The sequence below is a fragment of the Apteryx mantelli genome, unplaced genomic scaffold (assembly GCF_036417845.1).
Source record: "Apteryx mantelli isolate bAptMan1 unplaced genomic scaffold, bAptMan1.hap1 HAP1_SCAFFOLD_58, whole genome shotgun sequence".
Lineage (NCBI taxonomy): Eukaryota > Metazoa > Chordata > Aves > Apterygiformes > Apterygidae > Apteryx > Apteryx mantelli.
The window spans coordinates 1218823-1242879 of NW_027118788.1; positions in this window are offsets into that span (position 1 = coordinate 1218823).

The window sequence follows — 24057 nt, forward strand, 5'->3', positions numbered from 1 at the left end:
AGAGCGGTGTGCTTGTTGGCGAGGCAGTGAAGAGACGCAGCGGTTTGCTTCATGGCGAGGGAGCAAAGAGACAAGGCGTGAGTTAGTTTGCGAGGCATCCAAGAGATGCAGCGCTGTGCTTGTTTGCGAGGCGTCGAAGAAAAGCAGCGTGTAGTTAGTTGGCCGTGTGGCGAAGAGACGCGAAGGTGTGCTTGTTCGCCAGGCAGTGAAGAGGCGCAGCGGTGTGCTTGTTCGCCAGGCAGCGAAGAGACGCAGCGGTTTGTATGTTGGCGAGGCGGCGAACAGATACAGCGGCTTGCTTGCTCGCAACAGAGCGAAGTGACGCAGCGCTTTGCTTCTTTGCGAGGGAGCGAACAGACGCAGCGCTTTGCTTCTTTGCGAGGGAGCGAACAGACGAAGCGGTCTTCTTGTTTGCGAGGTAGCGAAGAGACGCAGCGGTCTGCGTGTTCGCCGGGCAGCGAAGAGTGGCCGTGCTTTGCTTTTTTGCCAGGCGGCAAACACATAGAGCGGTGTGCTTGTTGGCGAGGCAGTGAAGAGACGCAGGCGTTGGTTAGTTTGCAAGGCAGCGAAGAGATGCACTGGTTTGCTCGTTTGCGAGGCGGCCAACAGCTATGGCGCTTTGCTTCTTCGGCAGGCAGGGAACAGCTGCCGTGATTTGCTTTCTGCGAGGCAGCGAAGAGACGCAGCGGTCTGCTTTTTTGCGAGGAAGTGAACAGACGCAGCGTCTAGTTTGCGAGGCACTGAAGAGCTATCGCGGTTTGCTTCATGGCGAGGCAGCAAAGGGACAAGGCGGTTGCTTAGTCTGCGAGGCATCCAAGAGATGCAGCGCTGTGCTTGTTTGCGAGGCGTCGAAGAAAAGCAGCGCGTAGTTAGTTGGCCGTGTGGCGAAGAGACGCGACGATGTACTTTTTTCGCCAGGCAGTGAAGAGGCGCAGCGGTGTGCTTGTTCGCCAGGCAGCGAACAGATACAGCGGTTTGCTTGTTCGTGAGGCAGCGAAGAGGTGCAGCGGTTTTCTTGTTGGCGAGGCAGCAAAGAGATTCAGCAGCCTGCTTGTTTGTGAGACAGCGAACATCCTCCCTGGTTGCTCATTCTGTGAGGCAGCGAAGAGATGCAGCACTTTGCTTGTGCACCAGGTGGCGTAGTGGCATCGCGGATGGCTTTTCGCCTGGAAGAGAACCGAGGAGGCACTTTGCTAGCTGGCGAGGCAGTGAACAGACGCAGCAGTCTGCTTGTCTGTGAGACAGGGAACCTGCACAGAGGTTAGTTCTTCTGCGAGGCAGCGAAGAGACGCACCGCTTAGTTAGTTGGCGAGGCAGCGAACACATGCAGCAGCTTGCTTGCTCGCAACAGAGCGAAGTGACGCAGCGCTTTGCTTCTTTGCGAGGGAGCGAACAGACGAAGCGGTCTTCTTGTTTGCGAGGTAGCGAAGAGACGCAGCGGTCTGCGTGTTCGCCGGGCAGCGAAGAGTGGCCGTGCTTTGCTTTTTTGCCAGGCGGCAAACACATAGAGCGGTGTGCTTGTTGGCGAGGCAGTGAAGAGACGCAGGCGTTGGTTAGTTTGCAAGGCAGCGAAGAGATGCACTGGTTTGCTCGTTTGCGAGGCGGCCAACAGCTATGGCGCTTTGCTTCTTCGGCAGGCAGGGAACAGCTGCCGTGGTTTGCTTTCTGCGAGGCAGCAAAGAGACGCAGCGCTGTGCTTGTTTGCGAGGAAGTGAACAGACGCAGCGTCTAGTTTGCGAGGCACTGAAGAGCTATCGCGGTTTGCTTCATGGCGAGGCAGCAAAGGGACAAGGCGGTTGCTTAGTCTGCGAGGCATCCAAGAGATGCAGCGCTGTGCTTGTTTGCGAGGCGTCGAAGAAAAGCAGCGCGTAGTTAGTTGGCCGTGTGGCGAAGAGACGCGAAGGTGTGCTTGTTCGCCAGGCAGTGAAGAGGCGCAGCGGTGTGCTTGTTCGCCAGGCAGCGAACAGATACAGCGGTTTGCTTGTTCGTGAGGCAGCGAAGAGGTGCAGCGGTTTTCTTGTTGGCGAGGCAGCAAAGAGATTCAGCAGCCTGCTTGTTTGTGAGACAGCGAACATCCTCCCTGGTTGCTCATTCTGTGAGGCAGCGAAGAGATGCAGCACTTTGCTTGTGCACCAGGTGGCGTAGTGGCATCGCGGATGGCTTTTCGCCTGGAAGAGAACCGAGGAGGCACTTTGCTAGCTGGCGAGGCAGTGAACAGACGCAGCAGTCTGCTTGTCTGTGAGACAGGGAACCTGCACAGAGGTTAGTTCTTCTGCGAGGCAGCGAAGAGACGCACCGCTTAGTTAGTTGGCGAGGCAGCGAACACATGCAGCAGCTTGCTTGCTCGCAACAGAGCGAAGTGACGCAGCGCTTTGCTTCTTTGCGAGGGAGCGAACAGACGCAGCGCTTTGCTTCTTTGCGAGGGAGCGAACAGACGAAGCGGTCTTCTTGTTTGCGAGGTAGCGAAGAGACGCAGCGGTCTGCGTGTTCGCCGGGCAGCGAAGAGTGGCCGTGCTTTGCTTTTTTGCCAGGCGGCAAACACATAGAGCGGTGTGCTTGTTGGCGAGGCAGTGAAGAGACGCAGGCGTTGGTTAGTTTGCAAGGCAGCGAAGAGATGCACTGGTTTGCTCGTTTGCGAGGCGGCCAACAGCTATGGCGCTTTGCTTCTTCGGCAGGCAGGGAACAGCTGCCGTGGTTTGCTTTCTGCGAGGCAGCGAAGAGACGCAGCGGTCTGCTTTTTTGCGAGGAAGTGAACAGACGCAGCGTCTAGTTTGCGAGGCACTGAAGAGCTATCGCGGTTTGCTTCATGGCGAGGCAGCAAAGGGACAAGGCGGTTGCTTAGTCTGCGAGGCATCCAAGAGATGCAGCGCTGTGCTTGTTTGCGAGGCGTCGAAGAAAAGCAGCGCGTAGTTAGTTGGCCGTGTGGCGAAGAGACGCGAAGGTGTGCTTGTTCGCGATGCAGTGAAGAGGCGCAGCGGTGTGCTTGTTCGCCAGGCAGCGAACAGATACAGCGGTTTGCTTGTTCGTGAGGCAGCGAAGAGGTGCAGCGGTTTGCTTGTTGGCGAGGCAGCGAAGAGGTGCAGCGTTTTGCTTGTTGGCGAGGCAGCAAAGAGATTCAGCAGCCTGCTTGTTTGTGAGACAGCGAACATCCTCCCTGGTTGCTCATTCTGTGAGGCAGCGAAGAGATGCAGCACTTTGCTTGTGCACCAGGTGGCGTAGTGGCATCGCGGATGGCTTTTCGCCTGGAAGAGAACCGAGGAGGCACTTTGCTAGCTGGCGAGGCAGTGAACAGACGCAGCAGTCTGCTTGTCTGTGAGACAGGGAACCTGCACAGAGGTTAGTTCTTCTGCGAGGCAGCGAAGAGACGCACCGCTTAGTTAGTTGGCGAGGCAGCGAACACATGCAGCAGCTTGCTTGCTCGCAACAGAGCGAAGTGACGCAGCGCTTTGCTTCTTTGCGAGGGAGCGAACAGACGAAGCGGTCTTCTTGTTTGCGAGGTAGCGAAGAGACGCAGCGGTCTGCGTGTTCGCCGGGCAGCGAAGAGTGGCCGTGCTTTGCTTTTTTGCCAGGCGGCAAACACATAGAGCGGTGTGCTTGTTGGCGAGGCAGTGAAGAGACGCAGGCGTTGGTTAGTTTGCAAGGCAGCGAAGAGATGCACTGGTTTGCTCGTTTGCGAGGCGGCCAACAGCTATGGCGCTTTGCTTCTTCGGCAGGCAGGGAACAGCTGCCGTGGTTTGCTTTCTGCGAGGCAGCGAAGAGACGCAGCGGTCTGCTTTTTTGCGAGGAAGTGAACAGACGCAGCGTCTAGTTTGCGAGGCACTGAAGAGCTATCGCGGTTTGCTTCATGGCGAGGCAGCAAAGGGACAAGGCGGTTGCTTAGTCTGCGAGGCATCCAAGAGATGCAGCGCTGTGCTTGTTTGCGAGGCGTCGAAGAAAAGCAGCGCGTAGTTAGTTGGCCGTGTGGCGAAGAGACGCGAAGGTGTGCTTGTTCGCCAGGCAGTGAAGAGGCGCAGCGGTGTGCTTGTTCGCCAGGCAGCGAAGAGACGCAGCGGTTTGTATGTTGGCGAGGCGGCGAACAGATACAGCGGCTTGCTTGTTCGTGAGGCAGCAAACAGACGCAGCGGTGTGCTTGTTCGCCAGGCAGTGAAGAGACGCAGCGGTTTGTATGTTGGCGAGGGAGCGAAGAGACGCTTTGGTTTGCTTGTTCACAAGGCAGCGAAGAGACGCAGCGGTTTGCTTCATGGCGAGGGAGCAAAGAGACAAGGCGTGAGTTAGTTTGCGAGGCATCCAAGAGATGCAGCGGTGTGCTTGTTTGCGAGGCGTCGAAGAAAAGCAGCGCGTAGTTAGTTGGCCGTGTGGCGAAGAGACGCGAAGGTGTGCTTGTTCGCCAGGCAGTGAAGAGGCGCAGCGGTGTGCTTGTTCGCCAGGCAGCGAACAGATACAGCGGTTTGCTTGTTCGTGAGGCAGCGAAGAGGTGCAGCGGTTTGCTTGTTGGCGAGGCAGCAAAGAGATTCAGCAGCCTGCTTGTTTGTGAGACAGCGAACATCCTCCCTGGTTCCTCATTCTGTGAGGCAGCGAAGAGATGCAGCACTTTGCTTGTGCACCAGGTGGCGTAGTGGCATCGCGGATGGCTTTTCGCCTGGAAGAGAACCGAGGAGGCACTTTGCTAGCTGGCGAGGCAGTGAACAGACGCAGCAGTCTGCTTGTCTGTGAGACAGGGAACCTGCACAGAGGTTAGTTCTTCTGCGAGGCAGCGAAGAGACGCACCGCTTAGTTAGTTGGCGAGGCAGCGAACACATGCAGCAGCTTGCTTGCTCGCAACACAGCGAAGTGACGCAGCGCTTTGCTTCTTTGCGAGGGAGCGAACAGACGAAGCGGTCTTCTTGTTTGCGAGGGAGCGAAGAGACGCAGCGGTCTGCGTGTTCGCCGGGCAGCGAAGAGTGGCCGTGCTTTGCTTTTTTGCCAGGCGGCAAACACATAGAGCGGTGTGCTTGTTGGCGAGGCAGTGAAGAGACGCAGGCGTTGGTTAGTTTGCAAGGCAGCGAAGAGATGCACTGGTTTGCTCGTTTGCGAGGCGGCCAACAGCTATGGCGCTTTGCTTCTTCGGCAGGCAGGGAACAGCTGCCGTGGTTTGCTTTCTGCGAGGCAGCGAAGAGACGCAGCGGTCTGCTTTTTTGCGAGGAAGTGAACAGACGCAGCGTCTAGTTTGCGAGGCACTGAAGAGCTATCGCGGTTTGCTTCATGGCGAGGCAGCAAAGGGACAAGGCGGTTGCTTAGTCTGCGAGGCATCCAAGAGATGCAGCGCTGTGCTTGTTTGCGAGGCGTCGAAGAAAAGCAGCGCGTAGTTAGTTGGCCGTGTGGCGAAGAGACGCGAAGGTGTGCTTGTTCGCCAGGCAGTGAAGAGGCGCAGCGGTGTGCTTGTTCGCCAGGCAGCGAACAGATACAGCGGTTTGCTTGTTCGTGAGGCAGCGAAGAGGTGCAGCGGTTTTCTTGTTGGCGAGGCAGCAAAGAGATTCAGCAGCCTGCTTGTTTGTGAGACAGCGAACATCCTCCCTGGTTGCTCATTCTGTGAGGCAGCGAAGAGATGCAGCACTTTGCTTGTGCACCAGGTGGCGTAGTGGCATCGCGGATGGCTTTTCGCCTGGAAGAGAACCGAGGAGGCACTTTGCTAGCTGGCGAGGCAGTGAACAGACGCAGCAGTCTGCTTGTCTGTGAGACAGGGAACCTGCACAGAGGTTAGTTCTTCTGCGAGGCAGCGAAGAGACGCACCGCTTAGTTAGTTGGCGAGGCAGCGAACACATGCAGCAGCTTGCTTGCTCGCAACAGAGCGAAGTGACGCAGCGCTTTGCTTCTTTGCGAGGGAGCGAACAGACGAAGCGGTCTTCTTGTTTGCGAGGTAGCGAAGAGACGCAGCGGTCTGCGTGTTCGCCGGGCAGCGAAGAGTGGCCGTGCTTTGCTTTTTTGCCAGGCGGCAAACACATAGAGCGGTGTGCTTGTTGGCGAGGCAGTGAAGAGACGCAGGCGTTGGTTAGTTTGCAAGGCAGCGAAGAGATGCACTGGTTTGCTCGTTTGCGAGGCGGCCAACAGCTATGGCGCTTTGCTTCTTCGGCAGGCAGGGAACAGCTGCCGTGGTTTGCTTTCTGCGAGGCAGCGAAGAGACGCAGCGGTCTGCTTTTTTGCGAGGAAGTGAACAGACGCAGCGTCTAGTTTGCGAGGCACTGAAGAGCTATCGCGGTTTGCTTCATGGCGAGGCAGCAAAGGGACAAGGCGGTTGCTTAGTCTGCGAGGCATCCAAGAGATGCAGCGCTGTGCTTGTTTGCGAGGCGTCGAAGAAAAGCAGCGCGTAGTTAGTTGGCCGTGTGGCGAAGAGACGCGAAGGTGTGCTTGTTCGCCAGGCAGTGAAGAGGCGCAGCGGTGTGCTTGTTCGCCAGGCAGCGAACAGATACAGCGGTTTGCTTGTTCGTGAGGCAGCGAAGAGGTGCAGCGGTTTTCTTGTTGGCGAGGCAGCAAAGAGATTCAGCAGCCTGCTTGTTTGTGAGACAGCGAACATCCTCCCTGGTTGCTCATTCTGTGAGGCAGCGAAGAGATGCAGCACTTTGCTTGTGCACCAGGTGGCGTAGTGGCATCGCGGATGGCTTTTCGCCTGGAAGAGAACCGAGGAGGCACTTTGCTAGCTGGCGAGGCAGTGAACAGACGCAGCAGTCTGCTTGTCTGTGAGACAGGGAACCTGCACAGAGGTTAGTTCTTCTGCGAGGCAGCGAAGAGACGCACCGCTTAGTTAGTTGGCGAGGCAGCGAACACATGCAGCAGCTTGCTTGCTCGCAACAGAGCGAAGTGACGCAGCGCTTTGCTTCTTTGCGAGGGAGCGAACAGACGCAGCGCTTTGCTTCTTTGCGAGGGAGCGAACAGACGAAGCGGTCTTCTTGTTTGCGAGGTAGCGAAGAGACGCAGCGGTCTGCGTGTTCGCCGGGCAGCGAAGAGTGGCCGTGCTTTGCTTTTTTGCCAGGCGGCAAACACATAGAGCGGTGTGCTTGTTGGCGAGGCAGTGAAGAGACGCAGGCGTTGGTTAGTTTGCAAGGCAGCGAAGAGATGCACTGGTTTGCTCGTTTGCGAGGCGGCCAACAGCTATGGCGCTTTGCTTCTTCGGCAGGCAGGGAACAGCTGCCGTGGTTTGCTTTCTGCGAGGCAGCGAAGAGACGCAGCGCTGTGCTTGTTTGCGAGGAAGTGAACAGACGCAGCGTCTAGTTTGCGAGGCACTGAAGAGCTATCGCGGTTTGCTTCATGGCGAGGCAGCAAAGGGACAAGGCGGTTGCTTAGTCTGCGAGGCATCCAAGAGATGCAGCGCTGTGCTTGTTTGCGAGGCGTCGAAGAAAAGCAGCGCGTAGTTAGTTGGCCGTGTGGTGAAGAGACGCGAAGGTGTGCTTGTTCGCCAGGCAGTGAAGAGGCGCAGCGGTGTGCTTGTTCGCCAGGCAGCGAACAGATACAGCGGTTTGCTTGTTCGTGAGGCAGCGAAGAGGTGCAGCGGTTTGCTTGTTCGTGAGGCAGCAAACAGACGCAACGGTGTGCTTGTTCGCCAGGCAGTGAAGAGGCGCAGCGGCTTGTATGTTTGCGAGGGAGCGAAGAGACGCTTTGGTTTGCTTGTTCACAAGGCAGCGAAGAGACGCAGCGGTTTGCTTGTTTGCCAGGCGGCGAACACATAGAGCGGTGTGCTTGTTGGCGAGGCAGTGAAGAGACGCAGCGGTTTGCTTCATGGCGAGGGAGCAAAGAGACAAGGCGTGAGTTAGTTTGCGAGGCATCCAAGAGATGCAGCGGTGTGCTTGTTTGCGAGGCGTCGAAGAAAAGCAGCGCGTAGTTAGTTGGCCGTGTGGCGAAGAGACGCGACGATGTACTTTTTTCGCCAGGCAGTGAAGAGGCGCAGCGGTGTGCTTGTTCGCCAGGCAGCGAACAGATACAGCGGTTTGCTTGTTCGTGAGGCAGCGAAGAGGTGCAGCGGTTTGCTTGTTGGCGAGGCAGCAAAGAGATTCAGCAGCCTGCTTGTTTGTGAGACAGCGAACATCCTCCCTGGTTCCTCATTCTGTGAGGCAGCGAAGAGATGCAGCACTTTGCTTGTGCACCAGGTGGCGTAGTGGCATCGCGGATGGCTTTTCGCCTGGAAGAGAACCGAGGAGGCACTTTGCTAGCTGGCGAGGCAGTGAACAGACGCAGCAGTCTGCTTGTCTGTGAGACAGGGAACCTGCACAGAGGTTAGTTCTTCTGCGAGGCAGCGAAGAGACGCACCGCTTAGTTAGTTGGCGAGGCAGCGAACACATGCAGCAGCTTGCTTGCTCGCAACAGAGCGAAGTGACGCAGCGCTTTGCTTCTTTGCGAGGGAGCGAACAGACGCAGCGCTTTGCTTCTTTGCGAGGGAGCGAACAGACGAAGCGGTCTTCTTGTTTGCGAGGTAGCGAAGAGACGCAGCGGTCTGCGTGTTCGCCGGGCAGCGAAGAGTGGCCGTGCTTTGCTTTTTTGCCAGGCGGCAAACACATAGAGCGGTGTGCTTGTTGGCGAGGCAGTGAAGAGACGCAGGCGTTGGTTAGTTTGCAAGGCAGCGAAGAGATGCACTGGTTTGCTCGTTTGCGAGGCGGCCAACAGCTATGGCGCTTTGCTTCTTCGGCAGGCAGGGAACAGCTGCCGTGGTTTGCTTTCTGCGAGGCAGCGAAGAGACGCAGCGGTCTGCTTTTTTGCGAGGAAGTGAACAGACCCAGCGTCTAGTTTGCGAGGCACTGAAGAGCTATCGCGGTTTGCTTCATGGCGAGGCAGCAAAGGGACAAGGCGGTTGCTTAGTCTGCGAGGCATCCAAGAGATGCAGCGCTGTGCTTGTTTGCGAGGCGTCGAAGAAAAGCAGCGCGTAGTTAGTTGGCCGTGTGGCGAAGAGACGCGAAGGTGTGCTTGTTCGCCAGGCAGTGAAGAGGCGCAGCGGTGTGCTTGTTCGCCAGGCAGCGAAGAGACGCAGCGGTTTGTATGTTGGCGAGGCGGCGAACAGATACAGCGGCTTGCTTGTTCGTGAGGCAGCAAACAGACGCAGCGGTGTGCTTGTTCGCCAGGCAGTGAAGAGACACAGCGGTTTGTATGTTGGCGAGGGAGCGAAGAGACGCTTTGGTTTGCTTGTTCACAAGGCAGCGAAGAGACGCAGCGGTTTGCTTCATGGCGAGGGAGCAAAGAGACAAGGCGTGAGTTAGTTTGCGAGGCATCCAAGAGATGCAGCGGTGTGCTTGTTTGCGAGGCGTCGAAGAAAAGCAGCGCGTAGTTAGTTGGCCGTGTGGCGAAGAGACGCGAAGGTGTGCTTGTTCGCGATGCAGTGAAGAGGCGCAGCGGTGTGCTTGTTCGCCAGGCAGCGAAGAGACGCAGCGGTTTGCTTCATGGCGAGGGAGCAAAGAGACAAGGCGTGAGTTATTTTGAGAGGCATCCAAGAGATGCAGCGGTGTGCTTGTTTGCGAGGCGTCGAAGAAAAGCAGCGCGTAGTTAGTTGGCCGTGTGGCGAAGAGACGCGACGATGTACTTTTTTCGCCAGGCAGTGAAGAGGCGCAGCGGTGTGCTTGTTCGCCAGGCAGCGAAGAGACGCAGCGGTTTGCTTGTTCGTGAGGCAGCGAAGAGGTGCAGCGGTTTGCTTGTTGGCGAGGCAGCAAAGAGATTCAGCAGCCTGCTTGTTTGTGAGACAGCGAACATCCTCCCTGGTTGCTCATTCTGTGAGGCAGCGAAGAGATGCAGCACTTTGCTTGTGCACCAGGTGGCGTAGTGGCATCGCGGATGGCTTTTCGCCTGGAAGAGAACCGAGGAGGCACTTTGCTAGCTGGCGAGGCAGTGAACAGACGCAGCAGTCTGCTTGTCTGTGAGACAGGGAACCTGCACAGAGGTTAGTTCTTCTGCGAGGCAGCGAAGAGACGCACCGCTTAGTTAGTTGGCGAGGCAGCGAACACATGCAGCAGCTTGCTTGCTCGCAACAGAGCGAAGTGACGCAGCGCTTTGCTTCTTTGCGAGGGAGCGAACAGACGCAGCGCTTTGCTTCTTTGCGAGGGAGCGAACAGACGAAGCGGTCTTCTTGTTTGCGAGGTAGCGAAGAGACGCAGCGGTCTGCGTGTTCGCCGGGCAGCGAAGAGTGGCCGTGCTTTGCTTTTTTGCCAGGCGGCAAACACATAGAGCGGTGTGCTTGTTGGCGAGGCAGTGAAGAGACGCAGGCGTTGGTTAGTTTGCAAGGCAGCGAAGAGATGCACTGGTTTGCTCGTTTGCGAGGCGGCCAACAGCTATGGCGCTTTGCTTCTTCGGCAGGCAGGGAACAGCTGCCGTGGTTTGCTTTCTGCGAGGCAGCGAAGAGACGCAGCGGTCTGCTTTTTTGCGAGGAAGTGAACAGACGCAGCGTCTAGTTTGCGAGGCACTGAAGAGCTATCGCGGTTTGCTTCATGGCGAGGCAGCAAAGGGACAAGGCGGTTGCTTAGTCTGCGAGGCATCCAAGAGATGCAGCGCTGTGCTTGTTTGCGAGGCGTCGAAGAAAAGCAGCGCGTAGTTAGTTGGCCGTGTGGCGAAGAGACGCGAAGGTGTGCTTGTTCGCGATGCAGTGAAGAGGCGCAGCGGTGTGCTTGTTCGCCAGGCAGCGAACAGATACAGCGGTTTGCTTGTTCGTGAGGCAGCGAAGAGGTCCACCGGTTTGCTTGTTGGCGAGGCAGCAAAGAGATTCAGCAGCCTGCTTGTTTGTGAGACAGCGAACATCCTCCCTGGTTGCTCATTCTGTGAGGCAGCGAAGAGATGCAGCACTTTGCTTGTGCACCAGGTGGCGTAGTGGCATCGCGGATGGCTTTTCGCCTGGAAGAGAACCGAGGAGGCACTTTGCTAGCTGGCGAGGCAGTGAACAGACGCAGCAGTCTGCTTGTCTGTGAGACAGGGAACCTGCACAGAGGTTAGTTCTTCTGCGAGGCAGCGAAGAGACGCACCGCTTAGTTAGTTGGCGAGGCAGCGAACACATGCAGCAGCTTGCTTGCTCGCAACAGAGCGAAGTGACGCAGCGCTTTGCTTCTTTGCGAGGGAGCGAACAGACACAGCGCTTTGCTTCTTTGCGAGGGAGCGAACAGACGAAGCGGTCTTCTTGTTTGCGAGGTAGCGAAGAGACGCAGCGGTCTGCGTGTTCGCCGGGCAGCGAAGAGTGGCCGTGCTTTGTTTTTTTGCCAGGCGGCAAACACATAGAGCGGTGTGCTTGTTGGCGAGGCAGTGAAGAGACGCAGGCGTTGGTTAGTTTGCAAGGCAGCGAAGAGATGCACTGGTTTGCTCGTTTGCGAGGCGGCCAACAGCTATGGCGCTTTGCTTCTTCGGCAGGCAGGGAACAGCTGCCGTGGTTTGCTTTCTGCGAGGCAGCGAAGAGACGCAGCGGTCTGCTTTTTTGCGAGGAAGTGAACAGACGCAGCGTCTAGTTTGCGAGGCACTGAAGAGCTATCGCGGTTTGCTTCATGGCGAGGCAGCAAAGGGACAAGGCGGTTGCTTAGTCTGCGAGGCATCCAAGAGATGCAGCGCTGTGCTTGTTTGCGAGGCGTCGAAGAAAAGCAGCGCGTAGTTAGTTGGCCGTGTGGCGAAGAGACGCGAAGGTGTGCTTGTTCGCCAGGCAGTGAAGAGGCGCAGCGGTTTGCTTCATGGTGAGGGAGCAAAGAGACAAGGCGTGAGTTATTTTGAGAGGCATCCAAGAGATGCAGCGGTGTGCTTGTTTGCGAGGTGTCGAAGAAAAGCAGCGCGTAGTTAGTTGGCCGTGTGGCGAAGAGACGCGACGATGTACTTTTTTCGCCAGGCAGTGAAGAGGCGCAGCGGTGTGCTTGTTCGCCAGGCAGCGAACAGATACAGCGGTTTGCTTGTTCGTGAGGCAGCGAAGAGGTCCACCGGTTTGCTTGTTGGCGAGGCAGCAAAGAGATTCAGCAGCCTGCTTGTTTGTGAGACAGCGAACATCCTCCCTGGTTGCTCATTCTGTGAGGCAGCGAAGAGATGCAGCACTTTGCTTGTGCACCAGGTGGCGTAGTGGCATCGCGGATGGCTTTTCGCCTGGAAGAGAACCGAGGAGGCACTTTGCTAGCTGGCGAGGCAGTGAACAGACGCAGCAGTCTGCTTGTCTGTGAGACAGGGAACCTGCACAGAGGTTAGTTCTTCTGCGAGGCAGCGAAGAGACGCACCGCTTAGTTAGTTGGCGAGGCAGCGAACACATGCAGCAGCTTGCTTGCTCGCAACAGAGCGAAGTGACGCAGCGCTTTGCTTCTTTGCGAGGTAGCGAAGAGACGCAGCGGTCTGCGTGTTCGCCGGGCAGCGAAGAGTGGCCGTGCTTTGCTTTTTTGCCAGGCGGCAAACACATAGAGCGGTGTGCTTGTTGGCGAGGCAGTGAAGAGACGCAGGCGTTGGTTAGTTTGCAAGGCAGCGAAGAGATGCACTGGTTTGCTCGTTTGCGAGGCGGCCAACAGCTATGGCGCTTTGCTTCTTCGGCAGGCAGGGAACAGCTGCCGTGGTTTGCTTTCTGCGAGGCAGCGAAGAGACGCAGCGGTCTGCTTTTTTGCGAGGAAGTGAACAGACGCAGCGTCTAGTTTGCGAGGCACTGAAGAGCTATCGCGGTTTGCTTCATGGCGAGGCAGCAAAGGGACAAGGCGGTTGCTTAGTCTGCGAGGCATCCAAGAGATGCAGCGCTGTGCTTGTTTGCGAGGCGTCGAAGAAAAGCAGCGCGTAGTTAGTTGGCCGTGTGGCGAAGAGACGCGAAGGTGTGCTTGTTCGCGATGCAGTGAAGAGGCGCAGCGGTGTGCTTGTTCGCCAGGCAGCGAAGAGACGCAGCGGTTTGTATGTTGGCGAGGCGGCGAACAGATACAGCGGCTTGCTTGTTCGTGAGGCAGCAAACAGACGCAGCGGTGTGCTTGTTCGCCAGGCAGTGAAGAGACGCAGCGGTTTGTATGTTGGCGAGGGAGCGAAGAGACGCTTTGGTTTGCTTGTTCACAAGGCAGCGAAGAGACGCAGCGGTTTGCTTCATGGCGAGGGAGCAAAGAGACAAGGCGTGAGTTAGTTTGCGAGGCATCCAAGAGATGCAGCGGTGTGCTTGTTTGCGAGGCGTCGAAGAAAAGCAGCGCGTAGTTAGTTGGCCGTGTGGCGAAGAGACGCGAAGGTGTGCTTGTTCGCGATGCAGTGAAGAGGCGCAGCGGTGTGCTTGTTCGCCAGGCAGCGAAGAGACGCAGCGGTTTGCTTCATGGCGAGGGAGCAAAGAGACAAGGTGTGAGTTATTTTGAGAGGCATCCAAGAGATGCAGCGGTGTGCTTGTTTGCGAGGCGTCGAAGAAAAGCAGCGCGTAGTTAGTTGGCCGTGTGGCGAAGAGACGCGACGATGTACTTTTTTCGCCAGGCAGTGAAGAGGCGCAGCGGTGTGCTTGTTCGCCAGGCAGCGAACAGATACAGCGGTTTGCTTGTTCGTGAGGCAGCGAAGAGGTGCAGCGGTTTGCTTGTTGGCGAGGCAGCAAAGAGATTCAGCAGCCTGCTTGTTTGTGAGACAGCGAACATCCTCCCTGGTTGCTCATTCTGTGAGGCAGCGAAGAGATGCAGCACTTTGCTTGTGCACCAGGTGGCGTAGTGGCATCGCGGATGGCTTTTCGCCTGGAAGAGAACCGAGGAGGCACTTTGCTAGCTGGCGAGGCAGTGAACAGACGCAGCAGTCTGCTTGTCTGTGAGACAGGGAACCTGCACAGAGGTTAGTTCTTCTGCGAGGCAGCGAAGAGACGCACCGCTTAGTTAGTTGGCGAGGCAGCGAACACATGCAGCAGCTTGCTTGCTCGCAACAGAGCGAAGTGACGCAGCGCTTTGCTTCTTTGCGAGGGAGCGAACAGACGCAGCGCTTTGCTTCTTTGCGAGGGAGCGAACAGACGAAGCGGTCTTCTTGTTTGCGAGGTAGCGAAGAGACGCAGCGGTCTGCGTGTTCGCCGGGCAGCGAAGAGTGGCCGTGCTTTGCTTTTTTGCCAGGCGGCAAACACATAGAGCGGTGTGCTTGTTGGCGAGGCAGTGAAGAGACGCAGGCGTTGGTTAGTTTGCAAGGCAGCGAAGAGATGCACTGGTTTGCTCGTTTGCGAGGCGGCCAACAGCTATGGCGCTTTGCTTCTTCGGCAGGCAGGGAACAGCTGCCGTGGTTTGCTTTCTGCGAGGCAGCGAAGAGACGCAGCGGTCTGCTTTTTTGCGAGGAAGTGAACAGACGCAGCGTCTAGTTTGCGAGGCACTGAAGAGCTATCGCGGTTTGCTTCATGGCGAGGCAGCAAAGGGACAAGGCGGTTGCTTAGTCTGCGAGGCATCCAAGAGATGCAGCGCTGTGCTTGTTTGCGAGGCGTCGAAGAAAAGCAGCGCGTAGTTAGTTGGCCGTGTGGCGAAGAGACGCGAAGGTGTGCTTGTTCGCCAGGCAGTGAAGAGGCGCAGCGGTGTGCTTGTTCGCCAGGCAGCGAAGAGACGCAGCGGTTTGCTTCATGGCGAGGGAGCAAAGAGACAAGGCGTGAGTTATTTTGAGAGGCATCCAAGAGATGCAGCGCTGTGCTTGTTTGCGAGGCGTCGAAGAAAAGCAGCGCGTAGTTAGTTGGCCGTGTGGCGAAGAGACGCGACGATGTACTTTTTTCGCCAGGCAGTGAAGAGGCGCAGCGGTGTGCTTGTTCGCCAGGCAGCGAACAGATACAGCGGTTTGCTTGTTCGTGAGGCAGCGAAGAGGTGCAGCGGTTTGCTTGTTGGCGAGGCAGCAAAGAGATTCAGCAGCCTGCTTGTTTGTGAGACAGCGAACATCCTCCCTGGTTGCTCATTCTGTGAGGCAGCGAAGAGATGCAGCACTTTGCTTGTGCACCAGGTGGCGTAGTGGCATCGCGGATGGCTTTTCGCCTGGAAGAGAACCGAGGAGGCACTTTGCTAGCTGGCGAGGCAGTGAACAGACGCAGCAGTCTGCTTGTCTGTGAGACAGGGAACCTGCACAGAGGTTAGTTCTTCTGCGAGGCAGCGAAGAGACGCACCGCTTAGTTAGTTGGCGAGGCAGCGAACACATGCAGCAGCTTGCTTGCTCGCAACAGAGCGAAGTGACGCAGCGCTTTGCTTCTTTGCGAGGGAGCGAAGAGACGCAGCGGTCTGCGTGTTCGCCGGGCAGCGAAGAGTGGCCGTGCTTTGCTTTTTTGCCAGACGGCAAACACATAGAGCGGTGTGCTTGTTGGCGAGGCAGTGAAGAGACGCAGGCGTTGGTTAGTTTGCAAGGCAGCGAAGAGATGCACTGGTTTGCTCGTTTGCGAGGCGGCCAACAGCTATGGCGCTTTGCTTCTTCGGCAGGCAGGGAACAGCTGCCGTGGTTTGCTTTCTGCGAGGCAGCGAAGAGACGCAGCGGTCTGCTTTTTTGCGAGGAAGTGAACAGACGCAGCGTCTAGTTTGCGAGGCACTGAAGAGCTATCGCGGTTTGCTTCATGGCGAGGCAGCAAAGGGACAAGGCGGTTGCTTAGTCTGCGAGGCATCCAAGAGATGCAGCGCTGTGCTTGTTTGCAAGGCGTCGAAGAAAAGCAGCGCGTAGTTAGTTGGCCGTGTGGCGAAGAGACGCGAAGGTGTGCTTGTTCGCCAGGCAGTGAAGAGGCGCAGCGGTGTGCTTGTTCGCCAGGCAGCGAAGAGACGCAGCGGTTTGCTTCATGGTGAGGGAGCAAAGAGACAAGGCGTGAGTTATTTTGAGAGGCATCCAAGAGATGCAGCGGTGTGCTTGTTTGCGAGGCGTCGAAGAAAAGCAGCGCGTAGTTAGTTGGCCGTGTGGCGAAGAGACGCGACGATGTACTTTTTTCGCCAGGCAGTGAAGAGGCGCAGCGGTGTGCTTGTTCGCCAGGCAGTGAACAGATACAGCGGTTTGCTTGTTCGTGAGGCAGCGAAGAGGTGCAGCGGTTTGCTTGTTGGCGAGGCAGCAAAGAGATTCAGCAGCCTGCTTGTTTGTGAGACAGCGAACATCCTCCCTGGTTGCTCATTCTGTGAGGCAGCGAAGAGATGCAGCACTTTGCTTGTGCACCAGGTGGCGTAGTGGCATCGCGGATGGCTTTTCGCCTGGAAGAGAACCGAGGAGGCACTTTGCTAGCTGGCGAGGCAGTGAACAGACGCAGCAGTCTGCTTGTCTGTGAGACAGGGAACCTGCACAGAGGTTAGTTCTTCTGCGAGGCAGCGAAGAGACGCACCGCTTAGTTAGTTGGCGAGGCAGCGAACACATGCAGCAGCTTGCTTGCTCGCAACAGAGCGAAGTGACGCAGCGCATTGCTTCTTTGCGAGGTAGCGAAGAGACGCAGCGGTCTGCGTGTTCGCCGGGCAGCGAAGAGTGGCCGTGCTTTGCTTTTTTGCCAGGCGGCAAACACATAGAGCGGTGTGCTTGTTGGCGAGGCAGTGAAGAGACGCAGGCGTTGGTTAGTTTGCAAGGCAGCGAAGAGATGCACTGGTTTGCTCGTTTGCGAGGCGGCCAACAGCTATGGCGCTTTGCTTCTTCGGCAGGCAGGGAACAGCTGCCGTGGTTTGCTTTCTGCGAGGCAGCGAAGAGACGCAGCGGTCTGCTTTTTTGCGAGGAAGTGAACAGACGCAGCGTCTAGTTTGCGAGGCACTGAAGAGCTATCGCGGTTTGCTTCATGGCGAGGCAGCAAAGGGACAAGGCGGTTGCTTAGTCTGCGAGGCATCCAAGAGATGCAGCGCTGTGCTTGTTTGCGAGGCGTCCAAGAAAAGCAGCGCGTAGTTAGTTGGCCGTGTGGCGAAGAGACACGAAGGTGTGCTTGTTCGCCAGGCAGTAAAGAGGCGCAGCGGTGTGCTTGTTCGCCAGGCAGCGAAGAGACGCAGCGGTTTGTATGTTGGCGAGGCGGCGAACAGATACAGCGGCTTGCTTGTTCGTGAGGCAGCAAACAGACGCAGCGGTGTGCTTGTTCGCCAGGCAGTGAAGAGACGCAGCGGTTTGTATGTTGGCGAGGGAGCGAAGAGACGCTTTGGTTTGCTTGTTCACAAGGCAGCGAAGAGACGCAGCGGTTTGCTTGTTTGCCAGGCGGCGAACACATAGAGCGGTGTGCTTGTTGGCGAGGCAGTGAAGAGACGCAGCGGTTTGCTTCATGGCGAGGGAGCAAAGAGACAAGGCGTGAGTTAGTTTGCGAGGCATCCAAGAGATGCAGCGCTGTGCTTGTTTGCGAGGCGTCGAAGAAAAGCAGCGCGTAGTTAGTTGGCCATGTGGCGAAGAGACGCGAAGGTGTGCTTGTTCGCCAGGCAGTGAAGAGGCGCAGCGGTGTGCTTGTTCGCCAGGCAGCGAAGAGACGCAGCGGTTTGTATGTTGGCGAGGCGGCGAACAGATACAGCGGCTTGCTTGTTCGTGAGGCAGCAAACAGACGCAGCGGTGTGCTTGTTCGCCAGGCAGTGAAGAGGCGCAGCGGCTTGTATGTTGGCGAGGGAGCGAAGAGACGCTTTGGTTTGCTTGTTCACAAGGCAGCGAAGAGACGCAGCGGTTTGCTTGTTTGCCAGGCGGCGAACACATAGAGCGGTGTGCTTGTTGGCGAGGCAGTGAAGAGACGCAGCGGTTTGCTTCATGGCGAGGGAGCAAAGAGACAAGGCGTGAGTTAGTTTGCGAGGCATCCAAGAGATGCAGCGGTGTGCTTGTTTGCGAGGCGTCGAAGAAAAGCAGCGCGTAGTTAGTTGGCCGTGTGGCGAAGAGACGCGACGATGTACTTTTTTCGCCAGGCAGTGAAGAGGCGCAGCGGTGTGCTTGTTCGCCAGGCAGCGAACAGATACAGCGGTTTGCTTGTTCGTGAGGCAGCGAAGAGGTGCAGCGGTTTTCTTGTTGGCGAGGCAGCAAAGAGATTCAGCAGCCTGCTTGTTTGTGAGACAGCGAACATCCTCCCTGGTTGCTCATTCTGTGAGGCAGCGAAGAGATGCAGCACTTTGCTTGTGCACCAGGTGGCGTAGTGGCATCGCGGATGGCTTTTCGCCTGGAAGAGAACCGAGGAGGCACTTTGCTAGCTGGCGAGGCAGTGAACAGACGCAGCAGTCTGCTTGTCTGTGAGACAGGGAACCTGCACAGAGGTTAGTTCTTCTGCGAGGCAGCGAAGAGACGCACCGCTTAGTTAGTTGGCGAGGCAGCGAACACATGCAGCAGCTTGCTTGCTCGCAACAGAGCGAAGTGACGCAGCGCTTTGCTTCTTTGCGAGGGAGCGAACAGACGCAGCGCTTTGCTTCTTTGCGAGGGAGCGAACAGACGAAGCGGTCTTCTTGTTTGCGAGGTAGCGAAGAGACGCAGCGGTCTGCGTGTTCGCCGGGCAGCGAAGAGTGGCCGTGCTTTGCTTTTTTGCCAGGCGGCAAACACATAGAGCGGTGTGCTTGTTGGCGAGGCAGTGAAGAGACGCAGGCGTTGGTTAGTTTGCAAGGCAGCGAAGAGATGCACTGGTTTGCTCGTTTGCGAGGCGGCCAACAGCTATGGCGCTTTGCTTCTTCGGCAGGCAGGGAACAGCTGCCGTGGTTTGCTTTCTGCGAGGCAGCGAAGAGACGCAGCGGTCTGCTTTTTTGCGAGGAAGTGAACAGACGCAGCGTCTAGTTTGCGAGGCACTGAAGAGCTATCGCGGTTTGCTTCATGGCGAGGCAGCAAAGGGACAAGGCGGTTGCTTAGTCTGCGAGGCATCCAAGAGATGCAGCGCTGTGCTTGTTTGCGAGGCGTCGAAGAAAAGCAGCGCGTAGTTAGTTGGCCGTGTGGCGAAGAGACGCCACGGTGTGCTTGTTCGCCAGGCAGTGAAGAGGCGCAGCGGTGTGCTTGTTCGCCAGGCAGCGAAGAGACGCAGCGGTTTGCTTCATGGCGAGGGAGCAAAGAGACAAGGCGTGAGTTATTTTGAGAGGCATCCAAGAGATGCAGCGCTGTGCTTGTTTGCGAGGCGTCGAAGAAAAGCAGCGCGTAGTTAGTTGGCCGTGTGGCGAAGAGACGCGACGATGTACTTTTTTCGCCAGGCAGTGAAGAGGCGCAGCGGTGTGCGTGTTCGCCGGGCAGCGAAGAGTGGCCGTGCTTTGCTTTTTTGCCAGGCGGCAAACACATAGAGCGGTGTGCTTGTTGGCGAGGCAGTGAAGAGACGCAGGCGTTGGTTAGTTTGCAAGGCAGCGAAGAGATGCACTGGTTTGCTCGTTTGCGAGGCGGCCAACAGCTATGGCGCTTTGCTTCTTCGGCAGGCAGGGAACAGCTGCCGTGGTTTGCTTTCTGCGAGGCAGCGAAGAGACGCAGCGGTCTGCTTTTTTGCGAGGAAGTGAACAGACGCAGCGTCTAGTTTGCGAGGCACTGAAGAGCTATCGCGGTTTGCTTCATGGCGAGGCAGCAAAGGGACAAGGCGGTTGCTTAGTCTGCGAGGCATCCAAGAGATGCAGCGCTGTGCTTGTTTGCGAGGCGTCGAAGAAAAGCAGCGCGTAGTTAGTTGGCCGTGTGGCGAAGAGACGCGAAGGTGTGCTTGTTCGCCAGGCAGTGAAGAGGCGCAGCGGTGTGCTTGTTCGCCAGGCAGCGAACAGATACAGCGGTTTGCTTGTTCGTGAGGCAGCGAAGAGGTGCAGCGGTTTTCTTGTTGGCGAGGCAGCAAAGAGATTCAGCAGCCTGCTTGTTTGTGAGACAGCGAACATCCTCCCTGGTTGCTCATTCTGTGAGGCAGCGAAGAGATGCAGCACTTTGCTTGTGCACCAGGTGGCGTAGTGGCATCGCGGATGGCTTTTCGCCTGGAAGAGAACCGAGGAGGCACTTTGCTAGCTGGCGAGGCAGTGAACAGACGCAGCAGTCTGCTTGTCTGTGAGACAGGGAACCTGCACAGAGGTTAGTTCTTCTGCGAGGCAGCGAAGAGACGCACCGCTTAGTTAGTTGGCGAGGCAGCGAACACATGCAGCAGCTTGCTTGCTCGCAACACAGCGAAGTGACGCAGCGCTTTGCTTCTTTGCGAGGGAGCGAACAGACGAAGCGGTCTTCTTGTTTGCGAGGTAGCGAAGAGACGCAGCGGTCTGCGTGTTCGCCGGGCAGCGAAGAGTGGCCGTGCTTTGCTTTTTTGCCAGGCGGCAAACACATAGAGCGGTGTGCTTGTTGGCGAGGCAGTGAAGAGACGCAGGCGTTGGTTAGTTTGCAAGGCAGCGAAGAGATGCACTGGTTTGCTCGTTTGCGAGGCGGCCAACAGCTATGGCGCTTTGCTTCTTCGGCAGGCAGGGAACAGCTGCCGTGGTTTGCTTTCTGCGAGGCAGCGAAGAGACGCAGCGGTCTGCTTTTTTGCGAGGAAGTGAACAGACGCAGCGTCTAGTTTGCGAGGCACTGAAGAGCTATCGCGGTTTGCTTCATGGCGAGGCAGCAAAGGGACAAGGCGGTTGCTTAGTCTGCGAGGCATCCAAGAGATGCAGCGCTGTGCTTGTTTGCGAGGCGTCGAAGAAAAGCAGCGCGTAGTTAGTTGGCCGTGTGGCGAAGAGACGCGAAGGTGTGCTTGTTCGCGATGCAGTGAAGAGGCGCAGCGGTGTGCTTGTTCGCCAGGCAGCGAACAGATACAGCGGTTTGCTTGTTCGTGAGGCAGCGAAGAGGTGCAGCGGTTTGCTTGTTGGCGAGGCAGCAAAGAGATTCAGCAGCCTGCTTGTTTGTGAGACAGCGAACATCCTCCCTGGTTGCTCATTCTGTGAGGCAGCGAAGAGATGCAGCACTTTGCTTGTGCACCAGGTGGCGTAGTGGCATCGCGGATGGCTTTTCGCCTGGAAGAGAACCGAGGAGGCACTTTGCTAGCTGGCGAGGCAGTGAACAGACGCAGCAGTCTGCTTGTCTGTGAGACAGGGAACCTGCACAGAGGTTAGTTCTTCTGCGAGGCAGCGAAGAGACGCACCGCTTAGTTAGTTGGCGAGGCAGCGAACACATGCAGCAGCTTGCTTGCTCGCAACAGAGCGAAGTGACGCAGCGCTTTGCTTCTTTGCGAGGGAGCGAACAGACGAAGCGGTCTTCTTGTTTGCGAGGTAGCGAAGAGACGCAGCGGTCTGCGTGTTCGCCGGGCAGCGAAGAGTGGCCGTGCTTTGCTTTTTTGCCAGGCGGCAAACACATAGAGCGGTGTGCTTGTTGGCGAGGCAGTGAAGAGACGCAGGCGTTGGTTAGTTTGCAAGGCAGCGAAGAGATGCACTGGTTTGCTCGTTTGCGAGGCGGCCAACAGCTATGGCGCTTTGCTTCTTCGGCAGGCAGGGAACAGCTGCCGTGGTTTGCTTTCTGCGAGGCAGCGAAGAGACGCAGCGGTCTGCTTTTTTGCGAGGAAGTGAACAGACGCAGCGTCTAGTTTGCGAGGCACTGAAGAGCTATCGCGGTTTGCTTCATGGCGAGGCAGCAAAGGGACAAGGCGGTTGCTTAGTCTGCGAGGCATCCAAGAGATGCAGCGCTGTGCTTGTTTGCGAGGCGTCGAAGAAAAGCAGCGCGTAGTTAGTTGGCCGTGTGGCGAAGAGACGCGAAGGTGTGCTTGTTCGCCAGGCAGTGAAGAGGCGCAGCGGTGTGCTTGTTCGCCAGGCAGCGAAGAGACGCAGCGGTTTGTATGTTGGCGAGGCGGCGAACAGATACAGCGGTTTGCTTGTTCGTGAGGCAGCAAACAGACGCAGCGGTGTGCTTGTTCGCCAGGCAGTGAAGAGACGCAGCGGTTTGTATGTTGGCGAGGGAGCGAAGAGACGCTTTGGTTTGCTTGTTCACAAGGCAGCGAAGAGACGCAGCGGTTTGCTTGTTTGCCAGGCGGCGAACTCATAGAGCGGTGTGCTTGTTGGCGAGGCAGTGAAGAGACGCAGCGGTTTGCTTCATGGCGAGGGAGCAAAGAGACAAGGCGTGAGTTAGTTTGCGAGGCATCCAAGAGATGCAGCGGTGTGCTTGTTTGCGAGGCGTCGAAGAAAAGCAGCGCGTAGTTAGTTGGCCGTGTGGCGAAGAGACGCGAAGGTGTGCTTGTTCGCCAGGCAGTGAAGAGGCGCAGCGGTGTGCTTGTTCGCCAGGCAGCGAAGAGACGCAGCGGTTTGTATGTTGGCGAGGCGGCGAACAGATACAGCGGCTTGCTTGCTCGCAACAGAGCGAAGTGACGCAGCGCTTTGCTTCTTTGCGAGGGAGCGAACAGACGCAGCGCTTTGCTTCTTTGCGAGGGAGCGAACAGACGAAGCGGTCTTCTTGTTTGCGAGGTAGCGAAGAGACGCAGCGGTCTGCGTGTTCGCCGGGCAGCGAAGAGTGGCCGTGCTTTGCTTTTTTGCCAGGCGGCAAACACATAGAGCGGTGTGCTTGTTGGCGAGGCAGTGAAGAGACGCAGGCGTTGGTTAGTTTGCAAGGCAGCGAAGAGATGCACTGGTTTGCTCGTTTGCGAGGCGGCCAACAGCTATGGCGCTTTGCTTCTTCGGCAGGCAGGGAACAGCTGCCGTGGTTTGCTTTCTGCGAGGCAGCAAAGAGACGCAGCGCTGTGCTTGTTTGCGAGGAAGTGAACAGACGCAGCGTCTAGTTTGCGAGGCACTGAAGAGCTATCGCGGTTTGCTTCATGGCGAGGCAGCAAAGGGACAAGGCGGTTGCTTAGTCTGCGAGGCATCCAAGAGATGCAGCGCTGTGCTTGTTTGCGAGGCGTCGAAGAAAAGCAGCGCGTAGTTAGTTGGCCGTGTGGCGAAGAGACGCGAAGGTGTGCTTGTTCGCCAGGCAGTGAAGAGGCGCAGCGGTGTGCTTGTTCGCCAGGCAGCGAACAGATACAGCGGTTTGCTTGTTCGTGAGGCAGCGAAGAGGTGCAGCGGTTTTCTTGTTGGCGAGGCAGCAAAGAGATTCAGCAGCCTGCTTGTTTGTGAGACAGCGAACATCCTCCCTGGTTGCTCATTCTGTGAGGCAGCGAAGAGATGCAGCACTTTGCTTGTGCACCAGGTGGCGTAGTGGCATCGCGGATGGCTTTTCGCCTGGAAGAGAACCGAGGAGGCACTTTGCTAGCTGGCGAGGCAGTGAACAGACGCAGCAGTCTGCTTGTCTGTGAGACAGGGAACCTGCACAGAGGTTAGTTCTTCTGCGAGGCAGCGAAGAGACGCACCGCTTAGTTAGTTGGCGAGGCAGCGAACACATGCAGCAGCTTGCTTGCTCGCAACAGAGCGAAGTGACGCAGCGCTTTGCTTCTTTGCGAGGGAGCGAAGTGACGCAGCGCTTTGCTTCTTTGCGAGGGAGCGAACAGACGAAGCGGTCTTCTTGTTTGCGAGGGAGCGAAGAGACGCAGCGGTCTGCGTGTTCGCCGGGCAGCGAAGAGTGGCCGTGCTTTGCTTTTTTGCCAGGCGGCAAACACATAGAGCGGTGTGCTTGTTGGCGAGGCAGTGAAGAGACGCAGGCGTTGGTTAGTTTGCAAGGCAGCGAAGAGATGCACTGGTTTGCTCGTTTGCGAGGCGGCCAACAGCTATGGCGCTTTGCTTCTTCGGCAGGCAGGGAACAGCTGCCGTGGTTTGCTTTCTGCGAGGCAGCGAAGAGACGCAGCGGTCTGCTTTTTTGCGAGGAAGTGAACAGACGCAGCGTCTAGTTTGCGAGGCACTGAAGAGCTATCGCGGTTTGCTTCATGGCGAGGCAGCAAAGGGACAAGGCGGTTGCTTAGTCTGCGAGGCATCCAAGAGATGCAGCGCTGTGCTTGTTTGCGAGGCGTCGAAGAAAAGCAGCGCGTAGTTAGTTGGCCGTGTGGCGAAGAGACGCGAAGGTGTGCTTGTTCGCGATGCAGTGAAGAGGCGCAGCGGTGTGCTTGTTCGCCAGGCAGCGAAGAGACGCAGCGGTTTGCTTGTTCGTGAGGCAGCGAAGAGGTGCAGCGGTTTTCTTGTTGGCGAGGCAGCAAAGAGATTCAGCAGCCTGCTTGTTTGTGAGACAGCGAACATCCTCCCTGGTTGCTCATTCTGTGAGGCAGCGAAGAGATGCAGCACTTTGCTTGTGCACCAGGTGGCGTAGTGGCATCGCGGATGGCTTTTCGCCTGGAAGAGAACCGAGGAGGCACTTTGCTAGCTGGCGAGGCAGTGAACAGACGCAGCAGTCTGCTTGTCTGTGAGACAGGGAACCTGCACAGAGGTTAGTTCTTCTGCGAGG